The sequence below is a fragment of the Mus caroli genome, unplaced genomic scaffold, assembly GCF_978045245.1.
Source record: "Mus caroli unplaced genomic scaffold, Mus_caroli_1 scaffold_10, whole genome shotgun sequence".
In the NCBI taxonomy this organism is placed as follows: domain Eukaryota; kingdom Metazoa; phylum Chordata; class Mammalia; order Rodentia; family Muridae; genus Mus; species Mus caroli.
This window is the reverse complement of record NW_028227265.1, coordinates 90,080,532-90,098,466: the sequence shown is the minus strand read 5'-3', so window position 1 is coordinate 90,098,466 and position 17,935 is coordinate 90,080,532. Positions and strand designations below refer to the sequence as shown.

Sequence of the window (17,935 nt, the reverse complement as noted above, 5' to 3'; positions counted from 1 at the left end):
TCCCATAGTTTATCAGCCATGGCTATGTGGAAGTAGAGAGCAGCGTAAAATGCCCACATAAACCTTCAGCATTTCTGAGGCAAGTGTCTCAATGGGTGTATTTTTTAAGTCACATACTTAGAGAGTTGAATGAGAGGGGAAAATTAAAAATCAAACACCCTTTAAAGTTACTACACATAAGTGGAGTCAGTGCTCCAAATCGTATTCGAGATCTAGAGAAAATACTGCAGAAAAAAAAATCATGTAATGGGTAGGAGCTCAGTCTCTTAACACTGTAATATACATTGAGTGTCTGAGTCAGGGTTTAAAAAGACAGATCATTTTTCCTCTTACTTCCTCTTCAGTTTTTCGATCTACATTATGCATCTCATCTCAAAAGGAAAAAGGAAGTTAGTCCTGCTGATTTTACTGTCTTACAGTGACAACAAATCATCCATGTTACAACTGAAAAACAAACAAAATTTCCCCACTGTGCATCCACTTCAATTTCCAGTCTCTCCTCTCGAAATGGCTTCCCCTGAGGAAATAGCAACATCTTACTAACAGGCTGGAGTGTGGGGTGTGAGTGGAATGGCAGGTAGGTTTCACTTACAAGGCTAGTTTCAGCTAAGAAAAGCAGTAGTCCACACTAATTCTTCACCTTGTCATAAACCAAAATCCTTGGATACTAGTCCATCATATTCATTGGATAAAGTTCTTATCGTCTGAACCAAGGCTACCTATGTGAATGGCTGCTTTGATCCTAATTCTTTTTAATCTTCCTAATTCTCTGTTTATGAGAAGTTTGACAATTAAAAGCACTCATGCTGCAAAACAAGAATCATTACAATGTGGGATGCTTCCAAACACTGTGGCAACCACAGTGAAAGAAAACATATGCACAGTGTGTTAGCTGAGACATATATTTTCTACAAAATTATTAACCAGGTATCATGCTTCCATAGATGTGATGACACTTTAACTTTTTAATATTCATAAATTCCTTGACATCAATTCCATACTCTTCCTAAAGTGTGTGAATTTTCAAACCTGAAGTATATATGTGTAAGAACAGTTATTCTACTTTTTTTGAAGTTTTACTAACTTCCTGAGTTAATTTGATGTGCTTTCTTTAGAAACTTCAATAAACTCTTGTTTGTTTAAGCAAATATATTATTTATTAATAGGATATATGTCATATATCCTATTTATTTAATAAATAAATAAAATTATAAATTTTGTTCTATTTTTCTATTTATATGATACCTACAGTTTTAAACTTTCCATCCATAAAACTCTGCTTAGCTGCATCTGGGCTTGGAAGTCAGATCTCTTCAGATAATGTTGCTTCAATGAGGACTGAAAAGTACTTACCACCATATCCCTGTCTGAATTATACTGCAGTGTCCTGATGGAACAAAACTCTAGAAAGAGCATCATAAATTTTTGTAAAGAAATAACTACAGCAATAAACTGTACTCAGTGGAAGGAAGAAGAGAAAAACAAGGCAAAATGAACACCACTATGATACAGCACACTAGGTGACACTTTTACAGTCATGTATTAAAATGGCTTTCTTAAACTTGCTACAGCTTTAGAGCCAATCCTTCTTCCATTCACATAAAACCATCCTGGTATCAAGAAATCTGTGGCAGTTCTCAGGAAAAGTTGCTTCATGAGCAACACTCCAGATGTTCTAACATAGATGCAAAGATTTTTTGAAGTTTAATACATTATGAAAAATAAGCAAGTCATAATTAATGTAATGAATTTAATCAATGCTTGATATATTAAAGCCTTCATTAAATTTATTTCCAGGACAATTTTATTTATTTATTAGGTATTTTCTTCATTTACATTTCCAATGTTATCCCAAAACTCCACCATATCCTCCCCCTCCCACTCCTCTACCCACCCACTCCCACCTCTTGGCCCTGGCGTTCCCCTCTACTGAGGCATATAAAGTTTGCAAGACCTCTCTTTACAATGAGGGCCAACTAGGCCATCTTCTGATAGCCCAGAAACTTAGAATACCCAAGATATAAGATACAATTTGCAAAACACATGAAACTGAAGAAGAACGAAGACCAAAGTGTGGACACTTTGCCCCTTCTTACAATTGGGAACAAAACACCCATGGAAAGAGTTACAGAGACAAAGTTTGGAGCTGAGACAAAAGGATGGACCATCTAGAGACTGCCATACCTGGGGATCCCATCCCATAATCAGCCTCCAAACGCTGACACCATTGCATACACTAGCAAGATTTTGCTGAAAGGACCCAGATATAGCTGTCTCTTGTGAGACGATGCCGGGGCCTAGCAAACACAGAAGTGGATGGTCACAGTCAGCTATTGGATGGATCACAGGGCCCCCAATGGAGGAGCTAGAGAAAGTACCCAAGAAGCTAAAGGGAACTGCAACCCTATAGGTGAAACAACGTTATGAACTAACCAGTGCCCCGGAGCTCTTGTCTCTAGCGGCATATGTATTAAATGATGGCCTAGTCGGCCATCACTGGAGGGGCCCATTGGTCATGTAAACTTTATATGCCCCAGTACATGGGAATGCCAGGGCCAAAAAGTGGGAGTGGGTGGGTAGGGGAGTGAGGGGGGTGGGTATGGGGGACTTTTGGGATAGCATTGGAAATGTAAATGAGGAAAATACCTAATAAAAATATTTTTAAAACTAACAGTGTGAGAGGCTTTGCCTGCCTATATATTTGATCAGACTTTCTGCATTAGCTTTTCAAAATGACTGGAATCAGTATTTGGATACATAGTCAACTCAAATTTTACCCCAAGTACTCAACTACCGTACCAAATTCCTTAATGACTTATCCTGTTTGAACTGACTCATGAGTTTTCTTCTGTTGTGCACCAATTATAGTGACAACAATTACTCCATCACGGGCAGTGAGTTCCAAGTTCCCTAGTGTATGAGTAAAGCCTCAGGTTGTACTGAGATCTATAAAAGTTGTTTCCTATACCTTCATGGTGATTGTAAGGTATAATTAATAAATTAGGTATAGTAGAAAACTAACAATAATTAGTAGTAAAACATAGTGGTTGCTCACAATACAGAACAAAAGCTATATGGATATGTTCACTCTCTACCTCCCCCTCTTACTGTTTTTGTAGGCAGGACAAGTTGTTTCTTGAGTGTAGCAGGAGAACATTTGATCTTCGAGACATTTTAAATGTCGGGAATGTAATTTGTATAAAAATCCAAATAATAGCTTTCTATCATTTTACTTATTGTTAAATCTAATAATACCAGGGTTGGGGAAAAGGTATGCTTTTCTCTCTACTACAACAAAATGTTAACTCAGCCAACATGTTCTGTTTGGTTCAAGCAACAGCAGTTCATTGTAGTTATAGTGTTTTGTGTCCCCACAAAGTAAGATGATGATCTTTTAAAAAATATAAATAAACTGAAGAATAACTGCTGTTCAAAGGTATGTGCTGCACCATTAGCACAGGCTTCTTCACAGGTCAGAAGTCTGGCTACTCAGAGAATGAGTTTGCTTGAGTGCACTCAGTGCCTCTGATGCCTTTTTTTTTTTTTAGGAGTCTAGAAACCCCTATTAATGTGCCATTCACAACCTTTGTGAAGATAACACATCCACATTACCAATGTGCAGAAATGGATATGCCAAAGTAGCTTTCATTATCTTCAAGGGAACTCATTTTGATTTGGGAAACAGTGCTCAGAATGGAGATAGCATTTGCTTCTCTTTTTAGATTAAACACAGACTCCTGTGGTTACACTGCCTGCTCCTCCCTAGCAGATGCACTTTACTGCACATCCATGCCAGCACTTTGCTAAGGTCTTTTTGTGACTAAGAAACTATTTCAGTGATGCTGGAAATTCAAATGACTGTTCTATGAAAGAAGGACATTATCTGAAATTGTTACCACTAGTGCTCCACAAATGGTACACACAGCCTTTAACTTGTTCTCACTCACAGTTCCTGAGATTGTAATAGCATCCCGAAACTCTATATAAGAGATAATTATTAGGGGATAAAATCGATATCACTATACTTTCACCCACCTTTAAAAAGAAGACCACTAAGGAAGAGAGCAAGAGTTATAACTTTAACTTTATAATTTTTCAAAACTTGACATAAACTATTATTACTCCAGAAAAAAGTACATTAGCACCCACCCAGTTAATGACTAAAGAATAGTACATTTCATTAGCTACACTCATGGTTCATTGTTAAGTCTTTGCATAAGAAGTATTTCTCAGCCTTTTTTCTATATTTGTGTGTATAGAAGAATATATGATACATATTTTATTGAGTATAACATGAACATAATGCACACCTTAATGCTACACCTTAATTTCAAGTTGTGTTTTTCCTACTTCCCCTTCAAGATATTTTTCTGTGCTACTTAATCATAAAAATTAGGGCTGATAAACAGAATAATTTATTGGTGTGGGGGGATGTGCATGCAAATGTGAGTGCCTTTGGAATAATTTGTACAATGTATACTTTCTTAATTATATTGAGAATGGTACTTTTATAGAACATCAATGATCCCATGCGACAGAATTTCTGTGCTGCCTGGAGGGGTAAGAATCTTCATGATTAACTGGGTTATAAAATATGATAATGCTATCAATAAAAGTATTTCATTTTAATTTTGTCTGCAATGTTGTAATACAAAAGAATAGACAGGCCTATATATGCATCTAGATATTACAGGCTAGTTAAACTACACTAGATGAATTTAATTTACTCATTTTGTAATTTAGACACCTGTTTTTTTATATTTTTTATTACATATTTTCCTCAATTACATTTCCAATGCTATCCCAAAAAAGTCCACCATACCCTCCCCCCCACTCCCCTACCCACCCATTCCCACTTTTTGGCCCTGGCGTTCCCCTGTACTGGGGCATATAAAGTTTGCGTGTCCAATGGGCCTCTCTTTGCAGTGATGGCCAACTAGGCCATCTTTTGATACATATGCAGCTAGAGACAAGAGCTCCAGGGTACTGGTTAGTTCATAATGTTGTTCCACCTGCAGGGTTGCAGATCCCTTTAGCAACTTCGGTACTTTCTCTAGCTCCTCCATTGGGGGCACTGTGATCCATCCAATAGCTGACTGTGACCATCCACTTCTGTGTTTGCTAGGCCCCGGCATAGACTCACAAGAGACAGCTATATCAGGGTCCTTTCAGCAAATACTTGCTACTGTATGCAATGGTGTCATCATTTGGAGGCTAATTATGGGATGGATCCCTGGATATGGCAGTCTCTACTCTAGATGGTCCATCCTTTTGTCTCAGCTCCAAACTTTGTCTCTGTAACTCCTTCCATGGGTGATTGTTTCCAATTCTAAGAAGAGGCAAAGTGTCCACACTTTGGTCTTCGTTCTTCTTCAGTTTCATGGGTTTTGCAAATTGTATAATATATCTCGCTATACTAAGTTTCTGAGCTAATATCCACTTATCAGTGAGTACATATCATTTGAGTTCTTTTGTGATTGGGTTACCTCACTCAAGATGATGCCCTCCAGGTCCAACCATTTGCCTAGGAATTTCATAAATTCATTCTTTTTAATAGCTGAGTAGTACTCCATTGTGTAAATGTACCACATTTTCTGTATCCATTCCTCTGTTGAGGGGCATCTGGGTTCTTTCCAGCTTCTGGCTATTATAAATAAGGCTGCATGTGTCCTCCTTACCAGTTGGAACATCTTCTGGATATATGCTCAGGAGAGGTATTGAGGGATCCTCCAGTAGTACTATGTCCAATTTTCTGAGGAACCGCCAGACTGATTTCCAGAGTGGTTGTACAAACTTGCAATCCCACCAACAATGAAGGACTGTTTCAGGTGTTTCTCAGCCATTCACTATTCCTCAGGTGAGAATTCTTTGTTTAGTTCTGAGCCCCATTTTTAATGGACTTATTTGATTTTCTGGAGCCCACTTTCTTGAGTTCTTTATATATATTGGATATTAGTCCCCTATCTGATTTAGGATAGGTAAAGAGTCTTTCCCAATCAGTTGGTGGCCTTTTTGTCTTATTGACGGTGTCTTTTACCTTACAAAAGCTTTGCAGTTTCATGAGGTCCCACTTGTCAATTCTCGATCTTACAGCACAAGCCATTGCTGTTCTATTCAGGAATTTTTCCCCTGTGCCCATATCTTTGAGGCTTTTCCCCACTTTCTCCTCTATAAGATTCAGTGTCTCTGGTTTTATGTGGAGTTCCTTGATCCACTTAGATTTGACCTTAGTACAAGGAGATAGGAATGAATAAATTTGCATTCTTCTACATGATAACCACCAGATGTGCCAGCACCATTTGTTGAAAATGCTGTCTTTCTTCCACTGGATGGTTTTAGCTCCCTTGTCGAAGATCAAGTGACCATAGGTGTGTGGGTTCATTTCTGGGTCTTCAATTCTGTTCCATTGGTCTACTTGTCTGTCACTATACCAGTACCATGCAGTTATTACAACAATTGCTCTGTAGTAAAGCTTTAGGTCAGGCATGGTGATTCCACCAGAGGTTCTTTTATCCTTGAGAAGAGTTTTTGCTATTCTAGGTTTTTTGTTATTCCAGATGAATTTGCAGATTGCTCTTTCTAATTCGTTGAAGAATTGAGTTGGAATTTTGATGGGGATTGCATTGAATCTGTAGATTGCTTTTGGCAAGATAGCCATTTTTACAATGTTGACCCTGCCAATCCATGAGCATGGGAGATCTTTCCATCTTCTGAGATCTTCTTTAATTTCTTTCTTCAGATACTTGAAGTTCTTATCATACAGATCTTTTACTTCCTTAGTTAGAGTCATGCCAAGATCTTTTATATTATTTGTGACTATTGAGAAGGGTGTTGTTTCCCTAATTTCTTTCTCAGCCTGTTTATTCTTTGTGTAGAGAAAGGCCATTGACTTGTTTGAGTTAATTTTATATCCAGCTACTTCATTGAACCTCTTTATCAAGTTTCGGAGTTCTCTGGTGGAATTTTTAGGGTCACTTAGATATACTATCATGTCATCTGCAAAAAGTGATATTTTGACTTCATCTTTTCCAATTTGTATCCCCTTGATCTCCTTTTGTTGTCGAATTGCTCTGGCTAGGACTTCAAGTACAATGTTGAATAGGTATGGAGAAAGTGGACAGCCTTGTCTAGTCCCTGATTTTAGAAGGATTGCTTCAAGCTTCTCACCATTTACTTTGATGTTGGCTACTGGTTTGCTGTTGATTGCTTTTATCATGTTTAGGTATGGGCCTTGAATTCCTGATCTTTCCAAGACTTTTATCATGAATGGGTGTTGGATCTTGTCAAATGCATTCTCCACATCTAAGGAGATGATCATGTGTTTTTTGTCTTTGAGATTGTTTATATAATGGGTTAAGTTGATGGATTTCCGTATATTAAACCATGCCTGCATCCCTGGAATAAAGCCTACTTGGTCAGGATGGATGACTGTTTTAATGTGTTCTAGGATTCAGTTAGCAAGAATTTTATTGAGTATTTTTGCATCAATATTCATAAGGGGAATTTGTCTGAAGTTCTCTATCTTTGTTGGATCTTTCTATGATTTAGGTATCAGGATAATTGTGGCTTCATAAAATGAGTTGGGTACAGTACCTTCTACTTCTATTTCTGGAATAGTTTGTGCAGAACTGGAATTAGATCTTCTTTGAAGGTCTGATAGAACTCTGCACTAAAACCATCTGGTACTGGGCTTTTTTTGGATGGGAGACTATTAATGACTGCTTCTATTTCTTGAGGGGATATGGGACTGTTTATATCGTTAATTTGATCCTGATTTAACTTTGGTACCTGGTATCTGTCTAGAAATTTGTCCATTTCGTCCAGGTTTTCCAGTTTTTTGAGTATAGCCTTTTGTAGAAGGATCTGATGATGTTTTGGATTTCTCTAGGATCTGTTGTTAGGTCTCCCTTTTCATTTGATTTTGTTAATTAGGATGCTGTCCCTGTACCCTCTAGTGATTCTAGCTAAGGGTTTATCTATCTTGTTGATTTTCTCAGAGAACCAACTCCTCCTTTGGTTAATTCTTTGAATAGTTCTTCTTGTTTCCACTTGGTTGATTTCACCCCTGAGTTTGATTATTTCCTACCATCTATTCCTTTTGGGTGAATTTTCTTCCTTTTTTTTTTTTTTTTTTTTTGAGCATTTAGATGTGTTGTCATGCTGCTAGTGTGTGCTTTCTCTAGTTTCTTTTTGGAGGCACTCAGAGCTATGAGTTTCCCTCTTAGAAATGCTTTCATTGTGTCCCATAGATTTGGGTATGTCGTGACTTCAATTTCATTAAACTCTAAAAAGTCTTTAATTTCTTTCTTTAGTCCTACCTTGACCAAGGTATCATTGAGAGGAGTGTTGTTCAGTTTCCACGTGAATGTTGCCTTTCCATTATTTATGTTTTTATTGAAGATCAGCCTTAGTCCATGGTGATCTGATAGGATGCATGGGACAATTTCAATATTTTTGTATCTGTTGAGGCCTGTTTTGTGACCAATTATATGTTCAATTTTGAAGAAGGTACCAAGAGGTGCTGAGAAGAAGGTATATCCTTTTGTTTTAGGATAAAATGTTCTGTAGATATATGTTAAGTCCATTTCTTTCATATCTTCTGTTAGTTTCACTGTGTCCCTGTTTAGTTTCTGTTTCCACGATCTGTCCATTGATAAAAGTGGTGTGTTGAAGTCTCCCACTATTATTGTGTGAGGTGCAATGTGTGATTTGAGCTTTACTAAAGTGTCTTTAATGAATGTGGCTGCCCTTGCATTTGGAGCATAGATATTCAGAATTGAGATTTCCTCTTGGAGGATTTTACCTTTGATGAGTATGAAGTGTCCCTCTGTGGGAAGCCACATGTGCCGTTGCAGAGTGGCACAGGCTTCTGCTGGCCACCACACATACATAGGCAGGAAAGTTTTTTGCCAAGATGAGGTTTTGAGAATTAACCAAAATTGACCAATCAGATGAGAGAGAAGTTGACCAATCAGTTGAGAGTAAAGCTAACCAATCAGATGAGAGAGAAATTAACCAATCAGATGTAGGCTTGCAAATGAGGTGGTAAGCATCAACCAAAGCACAACCAATCCGGGTGTGAGACACGCCTCTCCTAGGCCTATATAAAGCAGCACCAGTGCTGGGCTCGGAGTCTATTTGCCTCTACAATCAAGCTCTCCCAATAAATGTGTGCAGAAGGATCCTGTTGCAGCGTTGTTCTTGCTGGTCGAGTTGGACGCACGCAAGAAGTGGTGCTGAAAACCCGAGAGGAAACATCTTCAGGCATGAGCGAAGACCTCTTGCTACAGGGAGGATTCAGAACTGCATCGCGGGGAAGGAGCAGTTAATAAAGGTTCCCGTAAAACAGGCTGCTGAGAAGGATCTGGCGTGGATCAGCTGGGTAGCGGTGTTAATAAAGTGTTCCTGCAAAACAGACTGCTGAGAAGGATTCAACTGCGTGGATTCAGAACTCTTCAGCTGAGGAACGGTGGTACCGGTAAGTATAAAGAAATTAAGGTAAGTCTCTGAGAGGTATGCTTTCTTACGCAGTAGGTCTGGTAGTTGTTGCTGGGTTTGTGTGGGACCAGCTGTTAAGGAAGGGCAGCAATTTTGTAGGAGTACCAGGAAGGCATATCAGAAACAGAGAAAGGAAAAAGAAGACACGCGCAGAAAAATAAGTAACTTAAGAAATATAAAAAAAAAAGAGAGAGAAAAGGAAAGGAAGCTAAAAATAAAGATACAAAGGATAATATAAAATATAAAGATACAAAGGATAATATAAAGATATAAAGGATAATATAAAAAATGAAAAACAAAAAATTAAGTCAATTTACCCTCCTCTCGAGGACTTTGACTAAAGAGGCAGCCTTCATCAAAGGCTTAACAATAGCTCTCAGGGAAAGAGGAGTAACTATTAGAAGCAGCCACTGTGCAGAATTCCCAGAAGAAAGAGAAAAAATGAAAATAAGCTATTTCAGAGCCCTCCTAGGGACAGAAGGAAAACGGGAGACGTCCTTCTTCCTCTCTGACTTCTATGGAGATATTCTTAGCTCTGGTTAGGATATCTCTGTCCCTTTGAGCTGTCTATTGTCTGTTTTTGGTGCACCAAATTGTCTATATGTTTGTCAATTCATGTTTGGATGATTGAATGATTGTTGTTCTGTGTTTCATGTTAAAAAAATATAAAAAGCAGTCTCAGTCTGCACAGCAAAAATTGACAAGTTAGCTGCACGGTGGCTGGGAGTCAAGTACAGCTGAAAAAGCCCTGTTGAGGGCCGATTGCAAATGGAGCTTTTAAAGGGGCAGGCAGCCTTTTGCTTGTAACAGAAAGTTAGCTTAAAATTGGAAACTAAAGGTTGAAGTCATTCTAAACAACATGAATGAACCCAAGAAAACAGGTCATATGCAAAAGCAGTGTACAAAGTTAGCTTAAAATTGGAAACTCAAGGTTGAAGTCATTCTAAACAACATGAATGAACCCAAGAAAACAGGTCATATGCAAAAGCAGTGTACAAAGGGTAGAAAGAGTAGGTTTGAAAAGAAAGTACACATCTTTACAAATAGAAGGAAAAACCTTTCAAGGTATAATGGATACAGGAGCGGATAAAAGCATTGTATCCAGTAATTGGTGGCCTGCTTCTTGGCCTATTAATCAATCGTCACATAGCTTACAAGGATTAGGATATGAGGCTACCCCAACTATAAGTGCAAAATCCTTACAATGGAAAGATAAAGAAGGAAGAACAGGGCTTTTTCAACCTTATGTACTCCCTTTACCTGTAAACTTATGGGGAAGAGATGTGTTGTCAGCCATGAACTTTATACTGACTAAAGATTATTCTCAGAAAAGCAAGGAAATGATGAAAGGAATGGGATATATACCTGGACTAGGTCTAGGAAAAAATTTACAAGGTAGAATTTCACCAGTTAAAGCCACAGTAAAAGCAGGTAAGAAAGGGTTGGATTTTTTCTAGGGGCCGCTGAGGAGCCTTTGCCCATTCTGTGGCGTACGGAGGACGCGTTGTGGGTGCCTCTGAGAAGTTAAAAGCAGCTTTATCTTCTGAGAAATTAAAAGCAGCTAAAGAATTAGTACAAGAACAATTAGACCTGGGACATGTGGAACCCACACAATCACCCTGGAACACCCCTATTTTTGTTGTAAAGAAAAAGTCAGGTAAATGGAGATTGTTACATGACCTAAGAGCCATTAATGCACAAATGCAAGTTATGGGTCCTGTACAAAGAGGACTCAACCTACTTTCAGCTCTACCTAAGGATTGGAAAATTATAGTAGTAGATATTAAGGATTGTTTCTTTTCCATTCCATTAAACAAGAAAGATAAACCTAGATTTGCATTTAATCTACCTTCTGTTAATCATATGGAGCCTGATAAAAGGTATCAATGGGGAGTGTTACCCCAAGGAATGGCAAATAGCCCTACCATATGTCAATTATATGTAGGAAAAGCTTTACAACCAGTTAGAGATGGTTTCCCCTCCTTAAAAATTTTTCATTATATGGACGACATTGTGATTTGTGGACCTGAAGAAGAAAGTATACAGCGAGCTTATGGCTTGCTTAATGAAACGTTAAAAAATAATGGCTTGATTATTGCACCCGAAAAGGTACAGCAGTCTAATGTTAGTCAATTTTTAGGAGCCACTATTACTTTACGGTGTGTTACCCCACAAAAGATTAGTATAAGAAAAGATCATCTAAAGACATTAAATGATTTTCAAAAATTATTAGGAGATATAAATTGGATTCGACCTTATTTAAGGATCCCTACTTCGGAATTAAAACCTTTATTTCAAATTTTAGAAGGAGAATCACATATTACCTCATTGAGACAATTAACACCTGAGGCTTCTGATGTTCTTAGGAAGGTAGAAGAAGCAATCCAAACAGCACAGTTAAATCGTATAAATGAGCAAAAACCTTTTTGCCTATGCATATTACGAACCATAAATTTGCCAACTGCTGTATTATGGCAAAATGGTCCTCTAGTATGGATACATCCACATATATCCCCTAATAAGACTATAGAGCATTATCCCACCATGGTGGCAAATATGGCCCATAAAGGCATAAAAAGTTCAATTACTTACTTCGGAAAAATGCCAGATAGCATAATTGTTCCCTATACTGCTGCACAAATGCAAACATTGTGTGCGACTATAGATGAATGGGCTATTCTTAGATGCAGTTATTCTGGTTTAATTGATAATCATTATCCTAAACATCCTTTATTACATTTTCTGTTATTACATCCAGTGATATTTCCAAAGGTAACGGCTAACACTCTTATAAAGGGAGCCATTGATATTTATACAGATGGATCCAAAACAGGAATTGGAAGTGATTAATGAAAAGGCTGTAAGGTTGCAATTTACACCAGGAGACCCTCAATTGGTAGAATGTTTGCTGGTTTTAGAAGTCTTTAAAAAATATCTTATGCCCATAAATATTATCTCTGATTCTGTTTATGTGGTTAATGCTGTACTACTAACGTTAGAGACTGCTGGAAATTTTAAGCAGTCTAGTCCAGTAACTGAAACTTTGATGAAAATACAAAATTGTATTTTGATGCATGAGCATCCCTTTTATATTCAACATATTAGAGCACATACATCATTACCTGGACCTATGGTTAAGGGGAATTCAATTGCTGATTCAACCACCAGAGATATGGTTTTCCTATCACAAAATTCTATAGAAAGTGCAAAAAATTTTCATCAACTTTATCATGTCCCTGCTTCTACATTACGACAAAAGTTTAAGCTCACACGAACAGAAGCTCGAGATATTATCCTACAGTGTGGTAGGTGTGTAGAATTTATTAATGTACCTTCCATGGGCGTTAATCCTCACGGATTGCGACCCCTAGATGTTTGGCAAATGGACGTCACGCATATCCCAGCTTTTGGGAAATTACAATATGTACATGTGTCCATTGATACCAGTTCTGGTGTCCTACAGGCCTCTCCCTTGTCAGGGGAAAAAGCAGTTCATGTCATTGTCATCTCATTGCTTAGAGGCTTGGGCTGCATGGGGTAAGCCCCTAGTGCTAAAGACAGATAATGGTCCTGCATATACTTTTTCTAAATTTAGCCAATTTTGCAAACAAATGCAAGTGAAACATATTACTGGACTGCCCTATAATCCACAGGGCCAAGGCATCATTGAAAGAGCCCATCGTACTTTGAAACAATATTTGCAAAAACAGAAAGGGGGAATAGAGGCTATGACGCCAAAGATGGCTCTATCCCTTACAATATTTACTCTTAATTTTTTTAAATTGGATGATGCTGGAAGATCACCAGCTGAAAGGCACGGACAATGGCCTCAATCGCCCAATGAAATGGTCAAATGGAAAAATGTCCTTGATAATAAATGGTATGGCCCGGATCCTATCAGATCCCGGGGAGCTATTTGTGTTTTTCCACAGGGTGAAGAAAATCCACTTTGGGTCCCGACGCGACTGACAAGGACCTTGAAAGAGCAAGATGAACCCCAAGATGATCCTCCTGCTCCTGATGATTGAGACCATAAGTATACCTTTGTGAGTCATAGTAAGATCATGGCCAATACCTTTACCGGTACATTCCAATTCTTCTACCTTGCCTTTGTTTTATGCAACAGAATGTTTTCTGGATGCGCCTTGTGCACGACAAACTCCTCAAGAGCCACGGGTGTATAATAGTACGAGTTTTCATTTAAATTATACACTATGCTTTGTGCATAATGTGGATAGACCTTTTACACCCTGTATATTTTTAAAGAAAAAGATTATCTCTAATTGGGCAGATCCCATTATCCAAAATAAAGTGAGCTCTGGAGTGTTACTTAATGCTTTAACGCAAGTCGTTCAAGGAGCGCAATTAGGCTCAGGTGATGTTGGAAATAATATAACTTCACCTATAAACATCACCACTATTGTGATAAAGGGAAAGGTGACCATTCCCAAAAGATCACAATGGCCTGTTGGCAATGCCACTGCTAAACTCAGCGTGCCCTGGTGTCATCCGGACCTCACATTTCCTATAGTTTTTTCACCTTGTCAATCAAAAATTTTTCCTCGAAAAGAAATAGCAAAGGGTTTTGTTTTGTCACCTCCATTAGATTTTACTGTAATGAATGATAAAGGAGATGCTACAGGAAAAGAAAATATTTGGCCATATTACCAATGTATTTTAAGTAATGAGGCAGGTGCTAGTACCAGTCTGTCAACCTTTGCACTGCTGACTGGAACATTTCATGAGATACTGAATGTTTCTGCCACACTTTCCAATAGTTCTGCTCATTTAGGTAATGTGACAACTAATAGAGTTATCAGAAATATGACTACCTCTCCAGTAGAAGTTTGTGTTAGTCCTCCATTTTTCTTTATATTGGCTGAATTTCAAAATGATACAGAATGGTTAGATTGTACAAATATCACTTGTTTTTTGACGCAATGCTGGAATGGAACCAAATTCTTAGCCTTAGTGGTACAGCTACCAATCTTGGTCCCTGTACCTGTTGAGGCAGATCCAGAGAAGTTCCCAATAATGAGTCTAGTTAGGCAGAAGAGAGATTTTGGAATCACAACTGCCATTGTCACTGCCATTGTAGTGTCTGCAGCATCAGCGGTTACCGCAGGAATTGCTATGGCCAATCAAGTTAATAGTGCTGATACCATAAGTCAGATAGCAGAAAAAACGTCTGAGGCATTGCTCACTCTGCAAAGGGTGGATTCTCATATCGCCTCAGGATTAATGTTAGTGAATCAGAGAGTGGATATTTTACAGCATAACATGGAACAGATGATGGATGTCATTCAAATGAGTTGTGTGGCATCCACTCTGCTTGTATGCATTACTCCCAATAGATATATTAATAATTCTTTTATTAAAAGTACAGACCTATTGAATTATCTGAAGGGGAACTGGTCGCAGGAGTTGGACAGGCTGCAGAAGAGGCTGCAGATACAGATCCTGAACCTTAATGGAACCAGAGTGGAACCTGTGACCTTTGGAGACTTTACCTCTTGGCTTTCCTCTGCTTTCTCTTACTTTAAGGAATGGGTGGGAGTGATTTTGTTTGGTGCTGCCATATCCTGTGGACTGGCTTTCATGCTCTGGTTGGTATGCAAATTTAGAACCCAACAAAAACGTGACAAGGTGATTATAACTCAGGCACTTTTAGCTATTGAAAACAGCGCCTACCCTAAAGTTTGGTTATCTATGCTCAAGAATTACTCGGCCTCTGAGTTCTCTGCTCTTGTGCATGAGAGAGACTCAACAATCATTGATCAGCCCTTGCACATTGATGCATACGACAGGGTGATCATGATTTCCCCACTGATTCATTTTTTGGCTGGCCTCTTTTGCAGAGTTCGCCCTAGGTCATTTAGCAGTTACTGTCACACAGCACTGGGGTATCCAGAGACCTGCAACTTTCCTCATGCACAGGCCAACCTAAGACACGGGGCCCGGTGGCGATAGGGTTACCCTACGACGGGAAAGACTGTGACATTGGAGGAACGACCTAAAACAGGAGCCACAGCAGATGGACATAATTGCACAGGCCTAGTCCAGCCTCATTTTATTAAAACAAAAAGGGGGAGATGTGGGAAGTCACATGTGCCATTGCAGAATGGCACAGGCTTCTGCTGGCCACCACACATACATAGGCAGGAAAGTTTTTTGCCAAGATGAGGTTTTGAGAATTAACCAAAATTGACCAATCAGATGAGAGAGAAGTTGACCAATCAGATGAGAGAAAAGTTAACCAATCAGATGAGAGAGAAATTAACCAATCAGATGTAGGCATGCAAATGAGGTGGTAAGCATCAACCAAAGCACAACCAATCCGGGTGTGAGACATGCCTCTCCTAGGCCTATATAAAGCAGCACCAGTGCTGGGCTCAGGGTCTATTCGCCTCTACAATCAAGTTCTCCCAATAAACGTGTGCAGAAGGATCCTGTTGCAGCGTTGTTCTTGCTGGTGGAGTCGGACGCGCGCAAGATCCCTCCTTGTCTTTTTTGATAACTTTGGGTTGGAAGTCGATTTTATTACATATTAGAATGGCTACTCCAGCTTGTTTTTTCAGACCATTTGCTTGGAAAATTGTTTACCAGCCTTTCACTCTAAGGTAGTGTCTGTCTTTTTCCCTGAGATGGGTTTCCTGTAAGCAGAAAAATGTTGGGTCCTGTTTGTGTAGCCAGTCTGTTAGTCTATGTCTTTTTATTGAGAAATTGAGTCCATTGATATTAAGAGATATTAAGGAAAAGTAATTGTTCCTTCCTATTATTTTTGTTGTTAGAGTTGGCATTCTGTTCTTGGGGCTCTCTTCTTTTGGTTTGTTGAAGAATCACTCTCTTGCTTTTTCTAGGGCATGGTTTCAGTCCTTGTATTGGTTTTTTTCTGTTATTATCCTTTGAAGGGCTGGATTAGTGGAAAGATAATGTGTGCATTTGGTTTTGTCGTGGAAGACTTTGGTATCTCCATTTCTGGTAATTGAGAGTTTGGCTGGGTATAGTAGTTTGGGCTGGCATTTGTGTTCTCTTAGTGTCTGTATAACATCTGTCCAGGATCTTCTGGCTTTCATAGTCTCTGGTGAAAAGTCTGGTGTAATTCTGATAGGCCTGCCTTTATATGTCACTTGACCTTTTTCCCTTACTGCTTTTAATATTCTATCTTTATTTAGTGCATTTGTTGTTCTGATTATTATGTGTCAGTAGGAATTTCTTTTCTGGTCCAGTCTTTTGAGTTCTGTAGGCTTCTTGTATGTTCATGGGCATGTCTTTCTTTAGGTTTGGGAAGTTTTTTCTATAATTTTGTTGAAGATATTTGCTGGCCCTTTAAGTTGAAAATCTTCATTCTCATCTACTCCTATTGTCTGTAGGTTTGGTCTTCTCATTGTGTCCTGCATTTCCTGGATGTTTTGAGTTAGGATCTTTTTGCATTTTGTATTTTCTTTGATTATTGTGCAGATATTCTCTATGGAATCCTCTGCACCTGAGATTCCCTCTTACATCCCTTGTATTCTGTTTCTGATTCTCGCATCTATGGTTCCAGATTTCTTTCTTAGGGTTTCTATCTCCAGCATTGCCTCACTTTATGTTTTCTTTATTGTGTCTACTTCCCTTTTTAGGTCTTAGATGGTTTTATTCAATTCCGTCCCCTGTTTGGTCATGTTTTCCTGCAATTCTTTAAGGGATTTTTGTGCTTCCTCTTTAAGGTCTTCTACCTGTTTAGCAGTGTTCTCTTTATTTCTTTAAGTGAGTTATTAACGTCCTTCTTGATGTCCTCTACCATCATCATGAGATATGCTTTTAAATCCGGGTCTTCCTTTTTGGGCGTGTTGGGGTGCCCAGGACTGGGTGAGGTGGGAGTGCTGCGTTCTGATGATGGTGAGTGGTCTTTGTTTCTGTTAGTAAGATTCTTACGTTTGCCTTTCACCATTTGGTAATCTCTGGAGTTAGTTGTTATAGTTGTCTCTGGTTAGATCTTGTTCCTCAGGTGATTATGTTAGCCTCTATCAGCAGACCTGGGAGACTAGCTCTCCCCTGATTTTCAGTGGTCAGAATACTCTCTGCAGGCAAGCTCTCCTCTTGCAGAGAAGGTACCCAGATATCTGGTGTTCAAACCTGCCTCCTGGCAGAAGTTGTGTTCCACTCACCAGAGATTCAAGATCCTCTGGGGACCTTGGGGGTGTCTGCAGACTGCGCCCAAGGTGCTCCGATGCTGGTGCTGGTGCTGGTGCCAACTGGAAGGGACTTGTGACCCTGGTCAGGCCGGGTTTTCTGCTTCTCTAATTAATGCTGTCTCAGGTCCCGTGTGATTGGATTGGAGCAGCAGTTGTGTTCCACTCACCAGAGGTCCTAAGATCCCTTGGAGAGTCCTCTGGGGATATTGGGGGTGTCCACAGACTCCGCACCCAAGGTGCGTTGGTGCTGGTGCCAACTG

The 17,935-nt window shown here is 39.1% G+C and overlaps 1 pseudogene; it reads left to right on the top strand.

Annotated features, from left to right (window-relative positions):
* The window catches only part of LOC110300217 (large ribosomal subunit protein uL3-like), a 126,341-nt pseudogene that overhangs the window by 13,069 nt on the left and 95,337 nt on the right, over positions 1–17,935 (top strand).